This window comes from Triticum urartu, chromosome 6 (genome assembly GCF_003073215.2).
Source record: "Triticum urartu cultivar G1812 chromosome 6, Tu2.1, whole genome shotgun sequence".
NCBI classification, from domain to species: domain Eukaryota; kingdom Viridiplantae; phylum Streptophyta; class Magnoliopsida; order Poales; family Poaceae; genus Triticum; species Triticum urartu.
The window spans coordinates 111,661,757-111,684,587 of record NC_053027.1 but is presented as its reverse complement, the minus strand read 5'-3'; positions in this window follow the sequence as shown (position 1 = coordinate 111,684,587).

Genomic DNA, 22,831 nt, shown 5'->3' with positions numbered 1-22,831 from the left:
ACAACCGACACAAGGCAATGCTCGCTCTAGGAAAGGCAAAGCCATAGCTAAGACACCAGGCAAGAAAGGTAGAAAGAAGACATGGAACACACAATTCCATAGTCCGGAGTATCCTCATCAGCTTATCCCAACAGTAATGCAAATATATAAGGCCAACATTGAGGCGGAGGAGGAGTCATACAACGAAGAGGAGGAGGAGGCTAGCGAAGAGGAGGAGCCTACACTTGCAGCACTCGTGAAGAGAGGAAGGAGGAAGTGAGCTTCTTGTTTGGAAGTGCATGAACTAGGTGGCGTTTGTATGCATGAACTTGGTGTTGTGGTAAAAACTTTTAAGGTTGTCTTGAATTTGGTGTCTTATGTATGCACTTGGTGTCTTATGTATGCATGAATTTGTCGTGATGAAAAATCTGTGAACTTGTTGTCGTTTGTATGCAAGAATTTGTCGTGGTGAAAGTTCTGTGAAATGTGCTATCTTCTGTGTTCTATGAACCTGTCATATTATTATATATGTGCTATCTTTTTGTGTGAAACAACAAGTCCAAAATAATGTACAGGGCCCCAGACGCCAGGGTCCTTGGCGTCTCGTTTGAAGTCAGGGGACCAGACGCCACGATCCCTGGCGTCTGGTGGTCGACTGGAAGCAAAAGCAGAGGCCTGGACAGCAGAAACAGGGCAGCCAGACGCCAGGGTCCATGGCGTCTGGCCCTGGTGTAGTAGTTTTTTCATTTTGTTCCTATTTTGTCACAGCATAGTATCGAATGACATAGATATTTTGTTCTATCAAACACCTATAGTATCGAATGACAAACATTAGTGTTCACATAATAGCAAATGACAAACATTAGTGTTCACATAATAGCAAATGACAAACATAGTTATCACATAATCTCAAATTACACAAATAGTCTCGAATGAGATGTTCATCACATACAACGTCTCGAATGACATAAGTAGTTCATGACCACGATGGTCCACGATAGTTGAAATGACATGAACATCACATATAACTCGGTTTCCTGTAGCAATGCAAGTCAACAACCCTTTTCCATCCTCATTCTTGCAGCATTTCTTGGATCTTGTCATCATCAATTATGTCAACCAATTTTCTTTCCCCAGGGCCATCTGACTGCTTCCTGCTGACGTTGAAGGAAATATGCCCTAGAGGCAATAATAAAGTTATTATTTATTTCCTTATTTCATGATAAATGTTTATTATTCATGCTAGAATTGTATTAACCGGAAACATAATACATGTGTGAATACATAGACAAACAGAGTGTCACTAGTATGCCTCTACTTGACTAGCTCATTAATCAAATATGGTTATGTTTCCTAACCATAGACAAAGAGTTGTTATTTGATTAACGGGATCTCATCATTAGGAGAATGATGTGATTGACTTGACCCATTCCGTTAGCTTAGCACTCGATCGTTTAGTATGTTGCTATTGCTTTCTTCATGACTTATACATGTTCCTATGACTATGAGATTATGCAACTCCCATTTACCGGAGGAACACTTTGTGTGCTACCAAACGTCACAACGTAACTGGGTGATTATAAAGGAGCTCTACAGGTGTCTCCAAAGGTACATGTTGGGTTGGCATATTTCAAGATTAGGATTTGTCACTCCGATTGTCAGAGAGGTATCTCTGGGCCCTCTCGGTAATGCACATCACATAAGCCTTGCAAGCATTGCAACTAATGAGTTAGTTACGAGATGATGTATTACGGAACAAGTAAAGAGACTTGCCGGTAACGAGATTGAACTAGGTATTGAGATACCAACGATCGAATCTCGGGCAAGTAACATACCGATGACAAAGGGAACAACGTATGTTGTTATGCGGTCTGACCGATAAAGATCTTCGTAGAATATGTAGGAACCAATATGAGCATCTAGGTTCCGCTATTGGTTATTGACCGGAGACGTGTCTCGGTCATGTCTACATTGTTCTCCAACCCGTAGGGTCCGAACGCTTAAGGTTTCGATGACAGTTATATTATGAGTTTATGAGTTTTGATGTACAGAAGGAGTTCAGAGTCCCGGATGAGATAGGGTACATGACGAGGAGTCTCGAAATGGTCAAGACGTAAAGATCGATATATTGGACGACTATATTCGGACATCAGAAAGGTTCCGAGTCGTTCGGGTATTTTTCGGAGTACCGGAGAGTTACGAGAATACGGGGGAAGAAGTATATGGGCCTTATTGGGCTTTAGGGGATAGGGAGAGGCAGGCCGCGCGCCCCCCCATTGACTAGTCCGAATTGGACTAAGGGGAGGGGCGGTGCCCCCTCCTTCCTTCTCTTCCCTCTTCCCCTTCCTTGTCTCCTACTCCTACTACATGGAAGGACTCCTAATTGGACTAGGAAAAGGGGAATCCTACTCCCGGTGGGAGTAGGACTCCCCTAGGGCGCGTCATAGAGAGGGTCGGCCCTCCCCTCCTCCACTCCTTTATATACGAGGGCAGGGGGCACCCCATAGACACACAAGTTGATCTTCAGATCGTTCTCCTAGCCGTGTGCGGTGCCCCTCTCCACCATACTCCTCGATAATATTGTAGCGGTGCGTAGGCGAAGCCCTGCGACGGTAGAACATCAAGATCGTCACCACGTCGTCGTGCTGACAGAACTCTTCCCCGGCACTTTGCTGGATCGGAGTCCAGGGATCGTCATCGAGTTGAACGTGTGCTAGAACTCGAAGGTGCCGTAGTTTCGGTGCTTGATCGGTCGGGCCGTGAAGACGTACGACTACATCAACCGCGTTGTGCTAAACACTTCCGGTCTACGAGGGTACGTAGACTACACTCTCCCCTCTCATTGCTATGCATCACCATGATCTTGTGTGTGTAGGAATTTTTTTGAAATTACTACGTTCCCCAACAGTGGCATCCGAGCCTGGTTTTATGCGTTGATGTTGTGCACGAGTAGAACACAAGTGAATTGTGGGCGATATAAGTCATACTGCTTACCAGCATGTCATACTTTGGTTCGGCGGTATTGTTGGATGAAGCGGCCCGGACTGACATTACGCGTACGCTTACGCGAGACTGGTTCTACCGACGTGCTTTGCACACAGGTGGCTAACGGGTGTCAGTTTCTCCAATTTTAGTTGAACCGAGTGTGGCTACGCCCGGTCCTTGACAAGGTTAAAATAGCACTAACTTGACAAACAATCGTTGTGGTTTTGATGCGTAGGTAAGAACGGTTCTTGCTCAGCCCATAGCAGCCACGTAAAACTTGCAACAACAAAGTAGAGGACGTCTAACTTGTTTTTGCAGGGCATGTTGTGATGTGATATGGTCAAGACGTGATGAGATATAAGTTGTTGTATAAGATGATCATGTTTTGGTGAAGTTATCGGCAACTAGCAGAAGCCTTATGGTTGTCTCTTTATTGCATAAGATGCAAGCGCCAAATAATTGCTTTACTTTATCGCTATGCGATAGCAATAGTTGCAAGAGCAGTAGTTGGCGAGACGACCATGTGACGACACATTGATATAGATCAAGATGAAGGAGATCATGGTGTCATGCCGGTGACGATGGAAATCATGACGATACTTTGGAGATGGAGATCAAAGGCACAAGATGATGATGGCCATATCATGTCACATATTTTGATTGCATGTGATGTTTATCTTTTATACATCTTATTTTGCTTAGTTTGACGGTAGCTTTATAAGATGATCTCTCACTAATTATCAAGGTACAAGTGTTCTCCCTGAGTATGCACCGTTGCGAAAGTTCTTCGTGCTGAGACACCACGTGATGATCGTGAAGGAAATATGCCCTAGAGGCAATAATAAAGTTATTATTTATTTCCTTATTTCATGATAAATGTTTATTATTCATGCTATAATTGTATTAGAAACATAATACACTGTGTGAATACATAGACAAACAGAGTGTCACTAGTATGCCTCTACTTGACTAGCTCGTTAATCAAAGATGGTTATGTTTCCTAACCATAGACAAAGAGTTGTTCATTTGATTAACGGGATCACATCATTAGGTAGAATGATCTGATTGACATGACCCATTCGCATTAGCTTAGCACGATTCGTTTAGTATGTTGCTATTGCTTTCTTCATGACTTATACATGTTCCTATGACTATGAGATTATGCAACTCCCGTTTGCGGAGGAACACTTTGTGTGCTACCAAACGTCAGAACGTAACTGGGTGATTATAAAGGAGCTCTACAGGTGTCTCCAAGGTAAATGTTGGGTTGGCGTATTTCGAGATTAGGATTTGTCACCTCCGGATTTGTCGGAGAGGTATCTCTGGGCCCTCTCGGTAATGCACATCACTTAAGCCTTGCAAGCATTGCAACTAATGAGTTAGTTGCGATGTATTAAGGAACGAGTAAAGAGACTTGCCGGTAACGAGATTGAACTAGGTATTGGATACCGACGATCAAATCCCGGGCAAGTAACATACCGATGACAAAGGGAACAACGTATGTTGTTATGCGGTCTGACCGATAAAGATCTTCGTAGAATATGTAGGAGCCAATATGGGCATCCAGGTCCCGCTATTGGTTATTAACCGGAGACATGTCTCGGTCATGTCTACATTGTTCTCGAACCCATAGGGTCCGCACGCTTAAGGTTACGATGACAGTTATATTATGAGTTTATACATTTTGATGTACCGAAGGTTGTTCGGAGTCCCGGATGTGATCACGGACATGACGAGGAGTCTCGAAATGGTCGAGACATAAAGATTGATATATTGGAAGCCTATGTTTGGATATCGGAAGTGTTCCGGGTGAAATCGGGATTTTACCGGAGTACCAGGAGGTTACTGGAACCCCCTGGGAGCTATATGGGCCATGATGGGCCTTAGTGGAAAAGAGAAGAGGCAGCCCCTCATGGGCCGCGCGCCCCTCCCCTCCCTTGGTCCGAATAGGACAAGGAGAGGGGGCCGGCCCCTCTTTCTCTTTTCCCCCCTCCGCGAATCCTATTCCAACTAGGATTGGGGGGGGGGGGAATCCTACTCCCAGAGGGAGTAGGACTCTACTGGCGCGCCCTCCTTGGCCGGCCAGCCTCCCCCTTTTAGTCCTTTATATACGGAGGCAGGGGCATCCCAGAAACAGACAAGTTGATCCACGTGATCTTTTCCTTAGCCGTGTGCGGCGCCCCCAGCCACCATAGTCCTCGATAATATTGTAGCGGAGTTTAGACGAAGCCCTGCTGCAGTAGTACATCAAGATCGTCACCACGCCGTCGTGCTGACGGAACTCTTCCCCGACACTTTTTGCTGGATCGGAGTCTGGGGATCGTCATCGAGCTGAACGTGTGCTAAAACTCGGAGGTGCCATAGTTTCGGTGCTTGATCGGTCGGGCCGTGAAGACGTACGACTACATCAACCAAACGCTTCCGTTGTCGATCTACTAGGTATGTAGATCACACTCCCCCCTCTCGTTGCTATGCATCACATGATCTTGCGTGTGCGTAGGAAATTTTTTGAAATTACTACGTTCCCCAACAGTGGCATCCGAGCCTGGTTTTATATGTTGATGTTATATGCACGAGTAGAACACAAGTGAGTTGTGGGCAATATAAGTCATACTGCTTACCAGCATGTCATACTTTGGTTCGGCGGTATTGTTGGACGAAGCAGCCCGGACCAACATTACGCGTACGCTTACGCGAGACCGGTTCTCCCGACGTGCTTTGCACAGAGGTGGCTTGCGGGTGACAGTTTCTCCAACTTTAGTTGAACCGAGTGTGGCTACGCCCGGTCCTTGCGAAGGTTAAAACAGCACCAACTTGACAAACTATCGTTGTGGTTTTGATGCGTAGGTAAGATTGGTTCTTGCTTAAGCCCGTGGCAGCCACGTAAAACTTGCAACAACAAAATAGAGGACGTCTAACTTGTTTTTGCAGGGCATGTTGTGATGTGATTTGGTCAAGACATGATGCTAAATTTTATTGTATGAGATGATCATGTTTTGTAACCGAGTTATCGGCAACTGGCAGGAGCCATATGGTTGTCGCTTTATTGTATGCAATGCAATCGCGCTGTAATGCTTTACTTTATCACTAAGCGGTAGCGATAGTCGTGGAAGCATAATATTGGCGAGACGACAACGATGCTACGATGGAGATCAAGGTGTCGCGCCGGTGACGATGGTGATCACGACGGTGCTTCGAAGATGGAGATCACAAGCACAAGATGATGATGGCCATATCATATCACTTATATTGATTGCATGTGATGTTTATCTTTTGTGCATCTTATCTTGCTTTGATTGACGGTAGCATTATAAGATGATCTCTCACTAATTATCAAGAAGTGTTCTCCCTGAGTATGCACCGTTGCGAAAGTTCTTCGTGCTGAGATACCACGTGATGATCGGGTGTGATAGGCTCTATGTTCAAATACAACGGGTGCAAAACAGTTGCACACGCGGAATACTCAGGTTATACTTGACGAGCCAAGAATATACAGATATGGCCTCGGAACACGGAGACCGAAAGGTCGAGCGTGAATCATATAGTAGATATGATCAACATAGTGATGTTCACCAATGAAACTACTCCATCGCACGTGATGATCGGACATGGTTTTGTTGATTTGGATCACGTGATCACTTAGAGGATTAGAAGGATGTCTATCTAAGTGGGAGTTCTTAAGTAATATGATTAATTGAACTTAAATTTATCATGAACTTAGTCCTGGTAGTATTTTGCAAATTATGTTGTAGATCAATAGCTCGCGTTGTTGCTTCCCTGTGTTTATTTTGATATGTTCCTAGAGAAAATTGTGTTGAAAGATGTTAGTAGCAATGATGCGGATTGGATCCGTGATCTGAGGTTTATCCTCATTGCTGCACAAAAGAATTATGTCCTTGATGCACCGCTAGGTGATGGACCTATTGCAGGAGCAGATGCAGACGTTATGAACGTTTGGCTAGCTCAATATGATGACTACTTGATATTTTAGTGCACCATGCTTAATGGCTTAGAATCGGGACTTCAAAGACGTTTTGAACATCATGGAGCATATGAGATGTTCCAGGAGTTGAAGTTAATATTTCGAGCTAATACCCGAGTTGAGAGATATAAAGTCTCCAACAAGTTCTATAGTTAAAAGATGGAGGAGAATCGCTCAACTAGTGAGTATGTGCCCAGATTGTCTGAGTACTACAATCGCTTGAATCAAGTGGGAGTTAATCTTCCAGATAATATAGTGATTGACAGAATTCTCTAGTCACCATCACCAAGTTAGTAGAACTTCGTGATGAACTATGATATGCAAGGGATAACGGAAACGATTCCTAAGCTCTTCGTAATGCGGAAATTAACGAAGGTAGAAATCGAGAAAAACATCAAGTGTTTATGGTAGACAAGACCACTAGTTTCAAGAAAAGGGCAGAGGGAAGAAGGGGAACTTCAAGAAGAACAGCAAGCAAGTTGCTGCTCAAGTGAAGAAGCCCAAGTCTGGTCCTAAGCCTGAGACTAAGTGTTTCTAATGCAAAGGGACTGGTCACTGGAAGCGGAACTACCCCAAGTGATTGGCAGATAAGAAGGATGGCAAAGTGAACATAAGTATATTTGATATACATGTTATTGATGTGTACTTCACTAGTGTTTATAGCAACCCCTCAGTATTTGATACTAGTTTAGTTGCTAAGATTAGTAACTCGAAACGGGAGTTGCAGAATAAACAGAGACTAGTTAAGGGTGAAGTGACGATGTGTGTTGGAAGTGGTTCCAAGATTGATATGATCATCATCGCACACTCCCTATAAATTTAGGATTAGTGTTGAACCTAAATAAGTATTATTTGGTGTTTACGTTAAGCATAAATATGATTCGATCATGTTTATTGCAATACGGTTATTCATGTAAGTTAGAGAATAGTTGTTGTTCTGTTTACACGAATAAAACCTTCTATGGTCACACACCCAATGAAAATGGTTTGTTGGATCTCGATCGTGGTGATACACATAATCATAATATTGAAACCAAAAGATGCAAAGTTAATAATGATAGTGCAACTTATTTGTGGCACTGCCGTTTAGGTCATATTGTTGTAAAGCGCATGAAGAAACTCCATGCTGATGGACTTTTGGAATCACTTGATTATGAATCAGTTGATGCTTGCGAACCATGCCTCATGGGCAAGATGACTAAGACTCCGTTCTTCGGAACAATGGAGCGAGCAACAGATTTGTTGGAAATCATACATACTGATGTATGTGGTCCGATGAATATTGAGGCTCGCGACAAGTATCATTATTTTCTGATCTTCACAGATGATTTGAGCAGATATGAGTATATCTACTTGATGAAACATAAGTCTGAAACATTTGAAAAGTTCAAAGAATTTCAGAGTGAAGTGAAAATCATCGTAACAAGAAAATAAAGTTTCTACGATCTGATCATAGAGAAGAGTATTTGAGTTACGAGTTTGGCTTTCAGTTAAAAACAATGTGAAATAGTTTCACTACTCACGCCACCTCGAACACCACAATGTAATGGTGTGTCTGAACGTCATAACCGTACTTTATTAGATATGGTGCGATCTATGATGTCTCTTACCGATCTACCACTATCGTTTTGGGGTTATGCATTAGAGACAGCTGCATTCACGTTAAATAGGGCACCATCTAAATCCGTTGAGACGACACCATATGAACTATGGTTTGGCAAGAAACCTAAGCTGTTGTTTCTTAAAGTTTGAGGTTGCAATGCTTATGTGAAAAAGTTTCAACCTGATAAGCTCAAACCCAAATCAGAGAAATGTGTCTTCATAGGATATCCAAAGGAAACTATTGGATACACCTTCTATCACAGATCCAAAGGCAAGACTTTTGTTGCTAAGTTCGGAAACTTTCTGGAGAAGGAGTTTCTGTCGAAAGAAGTGAGTGGGAGGAAAGTAAAAACTTGATAAGGTAATTGTACCTTCTCCCTTATTGGAAAGTAGTTCATCACAGAAATCTGTTCCTGTGACTACTACACCAATTAGTGAGGAAGCTAATGATGATGATCATGTAACTTCAGATCAAGTTACTACCGAATCTCGCCGGTAAACCAGAGTGAGATACGCACCAGAGTGATACTGTAATCCTGTTCTGGAAGTCATGTTACTAGACCATGACGAACTTGCGAACTATGAGGAAGCGATGATGAGCCCAGATTCCGCAAAATGGCTTGAGGCCATGAAATCTGAGATGGGATCCATGTATGAGAACAAAGTATGGACTTTGGTTGACTTGCCCGATGATCGGCAAGCCATAGAAAATAAATGGATCTTCAAGAGGAAGACGGACGTTGATAGTGGTGTTACTATCTACAAAGCTAGAATTGTCGCAAAAGGTTTTCGACAAGTTCAAGGTGTTGACTACGATGAGAGTTTCTCACTCGTATCTATGCTTAAGTCTGTCTGAATCATGTTAGCAATTGCCGCATTTTATGAAATCTGGCAAATGGATAAACAATACTGCATTCCTTAATGGATTTATTAAAGAAGAGTTGTATGTGATGCAACAAGAAGGTTTTGTCAATCCTAAAGGTGGTAACAAAATATGCAAGCTCCAGCGATCCATTTATGGACTGGTGCAAGCATCTCGGAGTTGGAATATACGCTTTGATAGTTGATCAAAGCATATAGTTTTATACAGACTTACGGTGAAGCCTGTATTTACAAGAAAGTGAGTGGGAGCACTACAGCATTTCTGATAAGTATATGTGAATGACATATTGTTGATCGGAAATAATGTAGAATTATTCTGCAAAGCATAAAGGAGTGTTTGAAAGGAGTTTTTCAAAGAAAGACCTCGGTGAAGCTGCTTACATATTGAGTATCAAGATCTATAGAGATAGATCAAGACACTTGATAAGTTTTTCCAATGAGTACATACCTTGACAAGATTTTGAAGTAATTCAAAATGGAGCAGTCAAAGAAAGAGTTCTTGCCTGTATTACAAGGTGTGAAGTTAAGTAAGACTCAAAGCCCGACCACGGCAGAAGATAGAAAGAGAATGAAAGTCATTCCCTATGCCTTGGCCATAGGTTCTAGAAAGTATGTCATGCTGTGTACCAGATCTATTGTATACCCTGCACTGATTTGTCAAGGGAGTACAATAGTGATCTAGGAGTAGATCACTGGACAGCGGTCAGAATTATCCTTAGTGAAATAAGGATATGTTTCTCGATTATGGACGTGACAAAAAAGGTTCGTCGTAAAGGGTTACGTCGATGCAAGTTTTTGACACTGATCTAGAAGACTCTAAGTCTCGGTCTAGATACATATTGAAAGTGGGAGCAATTAGCTAGAGTAGCTCCAAGCAGAGCATTGTTGACATAGAAATTTGTAAAATACATGCGGATCTGAATGTGGCAGACCCGTTGACTAAGATTCTCTCACAAGCAAAACATGATCACACCTTAGTACTCTTTGGGTGTTAATCACATAGCAATGCGAACTAGATTACTGAATCTAGTAGACCCTTTGGGTATTGGTCACATGGCGATGTGAACTATGGGTGTTAATCACATGATGATGTGAACTATCGAAGTTAATCACATGGTGATGTGATCTAGATTATTGACTCTAGTGCAAGTGGGAGACTGAAGGAAATATGCCCTAGAGGCAATAATAAAGTTATTATTTATTTCCTTATTTCATGATAAATGTTTATTATTCATGCTATAATTGTATTAACCGAAAACATAATACATGTGTGAATACATAGACAAACAGAGTGTCACTAGTATGCCTCTACTTGACTAGCTCGTTAATCAAAGATGGTTATGTTTCCTAACCATAGACAAAGAGTTGTTATTTGATTAACGGGATCACATCATTAGGTGAATGATCTGATTGACATGACCCATTCCATTAGCTTAGCACCCGATCGTTTAGTATGTTGCTATTGCTTTCTTCATGACTTATACATGTTCCTATGACTATGAGATTATGCAACTCCCGTTTGCCGGAGGAACACTTTGTGTGCTACCAAACGTCAGAACGTAAATGGGTGATTATAAAGGAGCTCTACAGGTGTCTCCAAAGGTAAATGTTGGGTTGGCGTATTTCGAGATTAGGATTTGTCACTCCGATTGTCGGAGAGGTATCTCTGGGCCCTCTCGGTAATGCACATCACTTAAGCCTTGCAAGCATTGCAACTAATGAGTTAGTTGCGAGATGATGTATTACGGAACGAGTAAAGAGACTTGCCGGTAACGAGATTGAACTAGGTATTGGATACCAACGATCAAATCCCGGGCAAGTAACATACCGATGACAAAGGGAACAATGTATGTTGTTATGCGGTCTTACCGATAAAGATCTTCGTAGAATATGTAGGAGCCAATATGGGATCCAGGTCCCGCTATTGGTTATTGACCGGACACATGTCTCGGTCATGTCTACATTGTTCTTGAACCCGTAGGGTCCGCACGCTTAAGGTTACGATGACAGTTATATTATGAGTTTATACATTTTGATGTACCGAAGGTTGTTCGGAGTCCCGGATGTGATCACGGACATGACGAGGAGTCTCGAAATGGTCGAGACATAAAGATTGATATATTGGAAGCCTATGTTTGGATATCGGAAGTGTTCCGGGTGAAATCGGGATTTTACCGGAGTACCGGGTGGTTACCGGAACCCCCCGGGAGCTATATGGGCCATGATGGGCCTTAGTGGAAAAGAGAAGAGGCAGCCCCTCATGGGCCGCGCGCCCCTCCCCTCCCTTGGTCCGAATAGGACAAGGAGAGGGGCCGGCCCCTCTTTCTCTTTTCCCCCCTCCGCGAATCCTATTCCAACTAGGATTGGGGGGGGGATCCTACTCCCAGAGGGAGTAGGACTCTACTGGCGCGCCCTCCTTGGCCGGCCAGCCTCCCCCCTTTTAGTCCTTTATATATGGAGGCAGGGGCACCCCAGAAACAGACAAGTTGATCCACGTGATCTTTTCCTTAGCCGTGTGCGGCGCCCCCAGCCACCATAGTCCTCGATAATATTGTAGCGGAGTTTAGGCGAAGCCCTGCTGCAGTAGTACATCAAGATCGTCACCACGCCATCGTGCTGACGGAACTCTTCCCCGACACTTTGCTGGATCGGAGTCCGGGGATCGTCATCGAGCTGAACGTGTGCTAAAACTCGGAGGTGCCATAGTTTCGGTGCTTGATTGGTCGGGCCGTGAAGACGTACGACTACATCAACCAAACGCTTCCGTTGTCGATCTACTAGGTATGTAGATCACACTCCCCCCTCTCGTTGCTATGCATCACATGATCTTGCGTGTGCTTAGGAAATTTTTTGAAATTACTATGTTCCCCAACAGATCGGGTGTGATAGGCTCTACGTTCAAATACAACGGGTGCAAAACAGTTGCACACACAGAATACTCAGGTTAAACTTGACGAGCCTAGCATATAACAGATATGGCCTCGGAACACGGAGACCGAAAGGTCGAGCGTGAATCATATAGTAGATATGATCAACATAGTGATGTTCACCATTGAAACTACTCCATCTCACATGATGATCGGACATGGTTTAGTTGATTTGGATCACGTGATCACTTAGAGGATTAGAGGGATGTCTATCTAAGTGGGAGTTCTTAAGTAATATGATTAACTGAACTTAAATTTATCATGAACTTAGTCCTGGTAGTATTAGCATATCTATGTTGTAGATCAATAGCTCACGATATTGCTCCCCGTTTAATTTTTATATGTTCCTAGAGAAAACTAAGTTTAGAAATGTTAGTAGCAATGATGCGGATTGGATCCGTGATCTCAGGTTTATCCTCATTGCTGCACAGAAGAATTATGTCTTTGATGCACCGCTAGGTGACAAACCTATTGCAGGTGCAGATGCAGATGTTATGAACATTTGGCTAGCTCAATATGATGACTACTTGATAGTTTAGTGCACCATGCTTAAACGGCTTAGAATCGGGACTTCAAAGACGTTTTGAACGTCATGGACCATATGAGATGTTCCAGGAGTTGAAGTTAATATTTCAAGCAAATACCCGAGTTGAGAGATATGAAGTCTCCAACAAGTTCTATAGCTAAAAGATGGAGGAGAATAGCTCAAGCAGTGAGCATGTGCTCAGATTGTCTGGGTACTACAATCGCTTGAATCAAGTGGGAGTTAATCTTCCAGATAAAATAGTGATCGACAGAATTCTCTAGTCACCATCACCAAGTTAGTAGAACTTCGTGATGAACTATAATATGCAAGGGATAACGGAAATGATTCCAAGCTCTTCGTGATGCTGAAATGAACGAAGGTAGAAATTAAGAAAAGCATCAAGTGTTGATGGTAAACAAAACCACTAGTTTCAAGTAAAGGGACAAAGGGAAGAAAGGGTAACTTCAAGAAGAACGGCAAGCAAGTTGCTGCTCAAGTGAAAAACCCAAGTCTGGACCTAAAGCTTGAAACTGAGTGCTTCTACTGCAAAGGGACTGGTCACTAGAAGCGGAACTACCCCAAGTAATTGGCGGATAAGAAGGATGGCAAAGTGAACATAGGTATATTTGATATACATGTTATTGATGTGTACTTTACTAGTGTTTATAGCAACCCCTCAGTATTTGATACTAGTTCAGTTGCTAAGAGTGGTAACTCGAAACAGGAGTTGCAGAATGAATAGAGACTAGTTAAGCGTGAAGTGACGATGTGTGTTGGAAGTGGTTCCAAGATTGATATGATCATCATCGCACACTCCCTATACTTTCGGGATTAGTGTTGAACCTAAATAAGTGTTATTTGGTGTTTGCGTTAAGCATAAATATGATTCGATCATGTTTATTGCAATACGGTTATTCATGTAAGTTAGAGAATAGTTGTTGTTCTGTTTACACGAATAAAACCTTCTATGGTCACACACCCAATGAAAATGGTTTGTTGGATCTCGATCGTGGTGATACACATATTCATAATATTGAAACCAAAAGATGCAAAGTTAATAATGATAGTGCAACTTATTTGTGGCACTGCCGTTTAGGTCATATTGTTGTAAAGCGCATGAAGAAACTCCATGCTGATGGACTTTTGGAATCACTTGATTATGAATCAGTTGATGCTTGCGAACCATGCCTCATGGGCAAGATGACTAAGACTCCGTTCTTCGGAACAATGGAGCGAGCAACAGATTTTTTGGAAATAATACATACTGATGTATGTGGTCCGATAAATATTGAGGCTCATGGCAGGTATCATTATTTTCTGATCTTCACAGATGATTTGAGCAGATATGAGTATATCTACTTGATGAAACACAAGTCTGAAATATTTGAAAAGTTCAAAGAATTTCAGAGTGAAGTGTGTTGGGGAACGTAGTAATTTCAAAAAAATTCCTACGCACACGCAAGATCATGGTGATGCATAGCAACGAGAGGGGAGAGTGTGATCTACGTACCCTTGCAGACCGACAGCGGAAGCGTTAGCACAACGCGGTTGATGTAGTCGTACGTCTTCACGGCCCGACCGATCAAGCACCGAAACTATGGCACCTCCGAGTTCTAGCACACGTTCAGCTCGATGACGATCCCCGGACTCCGATCCAGCAAAGTGTCGGGGAAGAGTTCCGTCAGCACGACGGCGTGGTGACGATCTTGATGTACTATCGTCACAGGGCTTCGCCTAAGCACCGCTACAATATAATCGAGGATTATGGTGGAAGGGGGCACCGCACACGGCTAAGAATATGATCACGTGGATCAACTTGTGTCTAGGGGTGCCCCCCTGCCCCCGTATATAAAGGAGCAAGGGGAGGAGGCCGGCTGGCCCCTATAGGCGCGCCAGAAGGAGTCATCCTCCTAGTAGGAGTAGGACTCCTACTAGGAGGGGGAAGGAAGTGGGGAGGGAGAGGGAAAGGGGGGCGCCGCCCCCCCTCTCCTAGTCCAATTTGGACCAGGGGGGAGGAGGCGCGCGGCCCACCCTGGCTGCCCCTCTCTCTCTCCACTAAGGCCCATTACTTCTCCCGGGGGGGTTCCGGTAACCCTCCGGCTCTTCGGTTTTCTCCGAAATCACCCAGAACACTTCCGGTGTCCGAATATAGCCGTCCAATATATCAATCTTTATGTCTCGGCCATTTCGAGACTCCTCGTCATGTCCGTGATCACATCCGAGACTCCGAACTAACTTCGGTACATCAAAACTCATAAACTCATAATATAACTGTCATCGAAACCTTGAGTGTGCGGACCCTGCGGGTTCGAGAACAATGTAGACATGGCCGAGACACGTCTCCGGTCAATAACCAATAGCGGAACCTGGATGCTCATATTGGCTCCTACATATTCTACGAAGATCTTTATCGGTCAGACCGCATAACAACATACGTTGTTCCCTTTGTCATCGGTATGTTACTTGCCCGAGATTCGATCGTCGGTATCTCAATACCTAGTTCAATCTCGTTACCGGCAAGTCTCTTTACTCGTTTCGTAATACATCATCTTGCAACTAAATCATTAGTTGTAATGATTGCAAGGCTTATGTGATGTGCATTACCGAGAGGGCCCAGAGATACCTCTCCGACAATCGGAGTGACAAAATCCTAATCTCGAAATACGCCAACCCAACATTCACCTTTGGAGACACCTGTAGAGCTCCTTTATAATCACCCAGTTATGTTGTGACGTTTGGTAGCACACAAAGTGTTCCTCCGGCAAACGGGAGTTGCATAATCTCATAGTCATAGGAACATGTATAAGGCATGAAGAAAGCAATAGCAACATACTAAACGATCGGGTGCTAAGCTAATGGAATGGGTCATGTCAATCACATCATTCTTCTAATGATGTGATCCTGTTAATCAAATAACAACTCTTTTGTTCATGGTTAGGAAACATAACCATCTTCGATTAACGAGCTAGTCAAGTAGAGGCATACTAGTGACACTCTGTTTGTCTATGTATTCACACATGTATTAGTTTTCTGGTTAATACAATTCTAGCATGAATAATAAACATTTATCATGATATAAGGAAATAAATAATAACTTTATTATTGCCTCTAGGGCATATTTCCTTCAAAGTGGAGAATCATCGTAACAAAAATAAAAGTTTCTACGATATGATCGGAGAAGTAAAATATTTGAGTTACGAGTTTGGCCTTCAGTTAAAAGAATGTGAAATAGTTTCACTACTCACGCCACCTGGAACACCACAGTGTAATGGTGTGTCCGAACGTCATAACCGTACTTTATTAGATATGGTGCGATCTATGATGTCTCTTACCGATCTACCACTATCGTTTTGGGGTTATGCATTAGAGACAGTTGCATTCACGTTAAATAGGGCACCATCTAAATCTGTTGAGACGACACCGTATGAACTATGTTTTTTGGCAAGAAACCTAAGTTGTCGTTTCTTAAAGTTTGAGGTTGCAATGCTTATGTGAAAAAGTTTCAACCTGATAAGCTCTAACCCAAATTGGAGAAGTGCGTCTTCATAGGATACCCAAAAGAAAATGTTGGGTACACCTTCTATCACAGATCCGAAGGCAATATATTTGTTGCTTTGAATGGATCCTTTCTAGAAAAGGAGTTTCTCTCGAAAGAAGTGAGTGGGAGGAAAGTAGAACTTGATGAGGTAATTGTACCTGCTCCCTTATTGGAAAGTAGTTCATCACAGAAATCTGTTCCTGTGACTAGTACACCGATTAGTGAGGAAGCTAATGATGATGATCATGTAACTTCAGATCAAGTTACTACCGAACCTCGTAGGTAAACCAGAGTGAGATCCGCACCAGAGTGGTACGGTAATCCTGTTCTGGAGGTCATGTTACTTAACCATGACGAGCCTACGAACTATGAGGAAGCGATGATGAGCCCAGATTCCGCGAAATGGCTTGAGGCCATGAAATCTGAGATGAGATCCATGTATGAGAACAAAGTATGGACTTTGATTGACTTTCCCAATGATCGGTGAGCCATTGAGATTAAATGGATCTTCAAGAGTAAGACGGGTGTTGATAGTAGTGTTACTATCTACAAAGTTAGAATTGTCGCAAAAACGTTTTCGACAAGTTCAAGGTGTTGACTACGATGAGAGTTTCTAACTCGTATCTATGCTTAAGTCTGTCCGAATCATGTTAGCAATTGCCGCATTTTATGAAATCTGGCAAATGGATAAACAAAACTGCATTCCTTAATGGATTTATTAAAGAAGAGTTGTATATGATGCAACCAGAAGGTTTTTTCAATCCTAAAGGTACTAACAAAATATGCAAGCTCCAGCGATCCATCTATGGACTGGTGCAAACATCTCGGAGTTGGAATATACGGTTTGATAAGTTGATCAAGCATATAGTTTTATACAGACTTGCGGTGAAGCCTGTATTTATAAGAAAGTGAGTGGGAGCACTACAGCATTTCTGATAAGTATATGTGAAAGACATATTGTTGATCGGAGATAATGTAGAATTATTCTGCAAAGCATAAAGGAATATTTAAAAGGAGTTTTTCAAAGAAAGACCTCGGTGAAGCTGCTTACATATTGAGCATCAAGATCTATAGAGATAGATCAAGATGCTTGATAAGTTTTTTCCAATGAGTACATACCTTGACAAGATTTTGAAGTAGTTCAAAATGGAACAGTCAAAGAAAGAGTTATTGCCTGTGTTACAAGGTGTGAAATTGAGTAAGACTTAAAACCCGACCACGACAGAAGATAGAAAGAGAATGAAAGTCATTCCCTATGCCTCAGCCATAGGTTCTATAAAGTATGCCATGCTGTGTACCAGATCTATTGTATACCCTACACTGATGTTCGCAAGGGAGTACAATAGTGATCTAGGAGTAGACCACTGGACAGCGGTCAAAATTATCCTTAGTGGAATAAGGATATGTTTCTCGATTATGAAGGTGACAAAAGGTTCATCGTAAAAGGTTACGTCGATGCAAACTTTGACACTAATCCAGATGATTCTAAGTCTCAATCTGGATGCATATTGAAAGTGGGAGCAATTAGCTAGAGTATCTCCATGCAGAGCATTGTTGACATAGAAATTTGCAAAATACATACGGATCTAAATATGGCAGACCCGTTGACTAAACTTCTCTCACAGGCAAAACATGATCACACCTTAGTACTCTTTGGGTGTTAATCACATAGCGATGTGAACTAGATTATTGACTCTAGTAAATCCTTTGAGTGTTGGTCACATAATGATGTGAACTATTGGTGTTAAATCACATGGCAATGTGAACTAGATTATTGACTCTAGTGCAAGTGGGAGACTGAAGGAAATATGCCCTAGAGGCAATAATAAAGTTATTATTCATTTTCTTATTTCATGATAAATGTTTATTATTCATGCTAGAATTGTATTAACCGGAAACATAATACATGTGTGAATACATAGACAAACAGAGTGTCACTAGTATGCCTCTACTTGACTAGCTCGTTAATCGAAGATGGTTATGTTTCCTAACCATGAACAAAAGAGTTGTTATTTGATTAACAGGATCACATCATTAGAAGAATGATGTGATTGACATGACCCATTCCATTAGCTTAGCACCCGATCGTTTAGTATGTTGCTATTGCTTTCTTCATGCCTTATACATGTTCCTATGACTATGAGATTATGCAACTCCCGTTTGCCGGAGGAACACTTTGTGTGCTACCAAACGTCACAACGTAACTGGGTGATTATAAAGGAGCTCTACAGGTGTCTCCAAAGGTGAATGTTGGGTTGGCGTATTTCGAGATTAGGATTTGTCACTCCGATTGTCGGAGAGGTATCTCTGGGCCCTCTCGGTAATGCACATCACATAAGCCTTGCAATCATTACAACTAATGATTTAGTTGCAAGATGATGTATTACGAAACGAGTAAAGAGACTTGCCGGTAACGAGATTGAACTAGGTATTGAGATACCGGCGATCGAATCTCGGGCAAGTAACATACCGATGACAAAGGGAACAACGTATGTTGTTATGCGGTCTGACCGATAAAGATCTTCGTAGAATATGTAGGAGCCAATATGAGCATCCAATTTCCGCTATTGGTTATTGACCGGAGACGTGTCTCGGTCATGTCTACATTGTTCTCGAACCCGTAGGGTCCGCACGCTTAAGGTTTCGATGACAGTTATATTATGAGTTTATGAGTTTTGATGTATCGAAGGAGTTCGGAGTCCCGGATGAGATCGGGGACATGACGAGTCTCGAAATGGTCGAGACGTAAAGATCGATATATTGGACGACTATATTCGGACATCAGAAAGGTTCCGAGTGGTTCGGGTATTTTTCGGAGTACCGGGGAGTTACGGGAATACGGGGGAAGAAGTATATGGACCTTATTGGGCTTTAGGGGAGAGGGAGAGGCAGGCGCCGCGCCCCCCCCATTGACTAGTCCGAATTGGACTAAGGGGAGGGGCGGCGCCCCCTCCTTCCTTCTCTTCCCTCTTCCCCTTCCTTGTCTCCTACTCCTACTACATGGAAGGACTCCTAGTTGGACTAGGAAAAGGGGAATCCTACTCCCGGTGGGAGTAGGACTCCCCTAGGGCGCGCCATAGAGAGGGCCGGCCCTCCCCTCCTCCACTCCTTTATATACGGGGGCAGGGGGCACCCCATAGACACACAAGTTGATCTTCGTGATCGTTCTCTTAGCCGTGTGCGGTGCCCCTCTTCACCATACTTCTCGATAATATTGTAGCGGTGCTTAGGCGAAGCCCTGCGACGATAGAACATCAAGATCGTCACCACGCCGTCGTGCTGACGGAACTCTTCCCCGGCACTTTGCTGGATCGGAGTCCAGGGATCGTCATCGAGCTGAACGTGTGCTAGAACTCGGAGGTGCTGTAGTTTCGGGGCTTGATCAGTTGGGCCGTGAAGACGTACGACTACATCAACCGCGTTGTGCTAAACGCTTCCGCTTCCGGTCTACGAGGGTACGTAGACTACACTCTCCCCTCTCGTAGCTATGCATCACCATGATCTTGTGTGTGCGTAGGAATTTTTTTGAAATTACTACGTTCCCCAACAGACGTAGTACACAAAATCCTCTTCCTTCAACCCTTGCTTCAACATGAATTTAGTCTTCAACCAATCGAAAGTGAGGTCCACTTCACTAACTTGCACAACACATGGAGACAAGCCTTGGACATGAACAACAGGGCTAAGCACCCACTGAGTACCCTTAGCCATCTACAACACACAAATCTCTTAGTACCTAACCTATGATACATTAAGCCACGAGGAGAACAAACTAGGGTTTACACAAAACTATGATACATTAAACCAACCAAAAAATGGGAGTGGAGTTGATTTTCCTTCTAGTTTCGAAATCCTGAAGATCCAACGGTGAAACTGGACCGGTTCGTGAGAGAATTGAGGGGGGTTAGGGTACTGGATGAGAGTGAGTGGATGGGAGGGCTAGAGGTGAGAGTGAGTGGGGATGAAAGGAATGAGAAGGGTAGAGGTGGAGATGAATGGCTCAGAGGGCTAGAGGTGGGCCCAAAGAATCTTATCCACTCGAAATTTGCTCTCTGGATAGGGAGCCAGACGCCAGGGACCTTGGCGTCTGGGTATGTTGCAAACTAGAAAAATGCTCAGACAGATCAGACAGGTGTCTGGTCTCCTACGTGACCAAAACGAGCCAGACGCCAGGGACCTTGGCGTCTGGTCTGGAGACCCAGACGCCAGGGTGCCTGGCGTCTGGCTCTCTGGATCGGGCATCAGACAGATCAGACAGGTGTCTAGTCTCCTGCGCGACCAAAACGAGCCAGACGGCAGGGACCTTGACGTCTGGTATGGATATTGACCCAGACGCCAGGGTGCCTGGCGTCTGGCTCTCTGGATGATCAGACAGGTGTCTGGTCTCCTGCGCGACCAAAACGAGCCAGACGCCAGGGACCTTGGCGTCTGGTCTGGATATGGACCCAGACGCCAGGGTGCCTGGTGTCTGGCTCTCTGGATGATCAGATAGGTGTCTGGTCTCCCGCGTGACCAAAACGAGCCAGACGCCAGGTACCTTGGCGTCTGGTCTGGTTTGGTCTCGATATGGACCCAGACACCAGGGTTCCTGGCGTCTAGCTCTCTGGATAGGGACCCAGACGCCAGGATCTCTGGCGTTTGGGTTTGCACACTTGCACATAATTTGCTCTCTAGATGGGCAAAATGCTCTCTGGATAGTTTGCACATAATTTCAAATAGGTTGCACACACTTTTAAACATTGGAAATCAAACAAAAATATGAGCAAAGCATAGTTTGCACATAATTTCAAATAGGTTGCACATAAATAGTTCATGACCACACAAGGTCTCGAATAACAAGTTCACACATGATGTCTCAAATGACATATGTAGTTCATGACCACACACGGTCTCGAATGACAATTTCATACATTAAACAAAGTCTCGACATTCCATCATCGACGCCGGTGCCTTTCCATTTGTCTACTGAGTAGTACGGGGCCACTTTCCCTTCTTGTCACGTGCATCGTCCTCCTCTCGTGCATCGCGAGCCCTTGCAAGTTTTCTTGCACTCTCTTCTTGACGAGCCTCCTTCTCTTTGCGTGCCCTCTCTTGCTCACGCTTCTTGCGCTCGTTCTTCTCCTTCTCACGACGCTCATGCTCCAATCCCCGTGCAAAGGACTCCTCGAACAGGCGTTGCCTCCGTAAGTAATCTTGATGTTGGTCCTCTTGAACATCTTTTGGTACCTCGTGATCTATCCAAGTGAAGTACTTGCAAAGTGGAGGAGGCGAATACATAAAAATCATGTTTTTGTTAGTAATATGAGTTCAAACTTGATGAAGTTTTTTGTACGTGCACCCAACATACCAGTGGTATGTCATATGCGTTAGTTGGCCTTCAACGATCGTGTGCATAGTTGGTACACACGAAAAACCTTCTACCTTCTGTCCATGACTTCTTGTGGTCCATGGACACCTTCAGCTTACAAACATCACCACACCAACATGGTGGTGTGGGCACATCCTTCTCCTTCTCCTTGTCCAACCTGGCCTCCACCCACGTCTTCGTCATGTCCTCTTGGTCCGCGCACGCCGGCCTCGTCCTGGAACCGGATGAAGCCATGCCTACAAAAAGAACAATTGTTAGCACAAGACACAAAGATATACATGTGTAAATACAGTAAATCAATAATACTAGGAATTGTATGAACAAATAATATACCATTATTATTAGATCAACCATCTGGATTAAGCAAATAACCAAAGGCCGATCCATTATCAACCATTCCTCTCCGACCACCACCACATCTAGCACTTGTGCTTCCTCTCCGACCACCACCACCTCTAGCATTTGTGCTTCCTCTCCGACCACCACCACCTCTAGCACTTGTTCTTCCTCTCCGACCACCACCACCTCTAGCACTTGTACTTGCTCGACCACCACCTCTAGCACTTGTGCCTGCTCAACCACAACCTCTAGCACTTGTGCTTCCTCAACCACCACCACTGTCACCTCTTCCACCTCGTTCACCATCGGTGCCACCTCCACGACTTGTTTTTCTTTTTTTGCTTTTCCTATTCTTGCATGTCAGCTCATTGTGTCCCCCTTCACCGCGCACCCCACAGTTGATAGTGTCAGGAGCCTCCATGAAATGACCGCTACCAAATTGTTTCATGCCAGTGTATCCAGCCAGGTCATCCATATCACCTCTGAACCTCTTAGTTCTCCTTCTACCCTTGGTCTCCACCTTCAGAAGAGGCTCTGGCCTAATATGAGGGCCATGGTACTCAGGCCACTGTGATTGGTCCAAGAAAGGGTGAAATCTTGGCGCCCATGTCAACCTAGTAGCTTCCACATGGAACTCTTGCATCCGCACAGTTTTTCCATCACAAACATGTATGTTTCTCGCCTTCGCCGCCGTTATCAAATG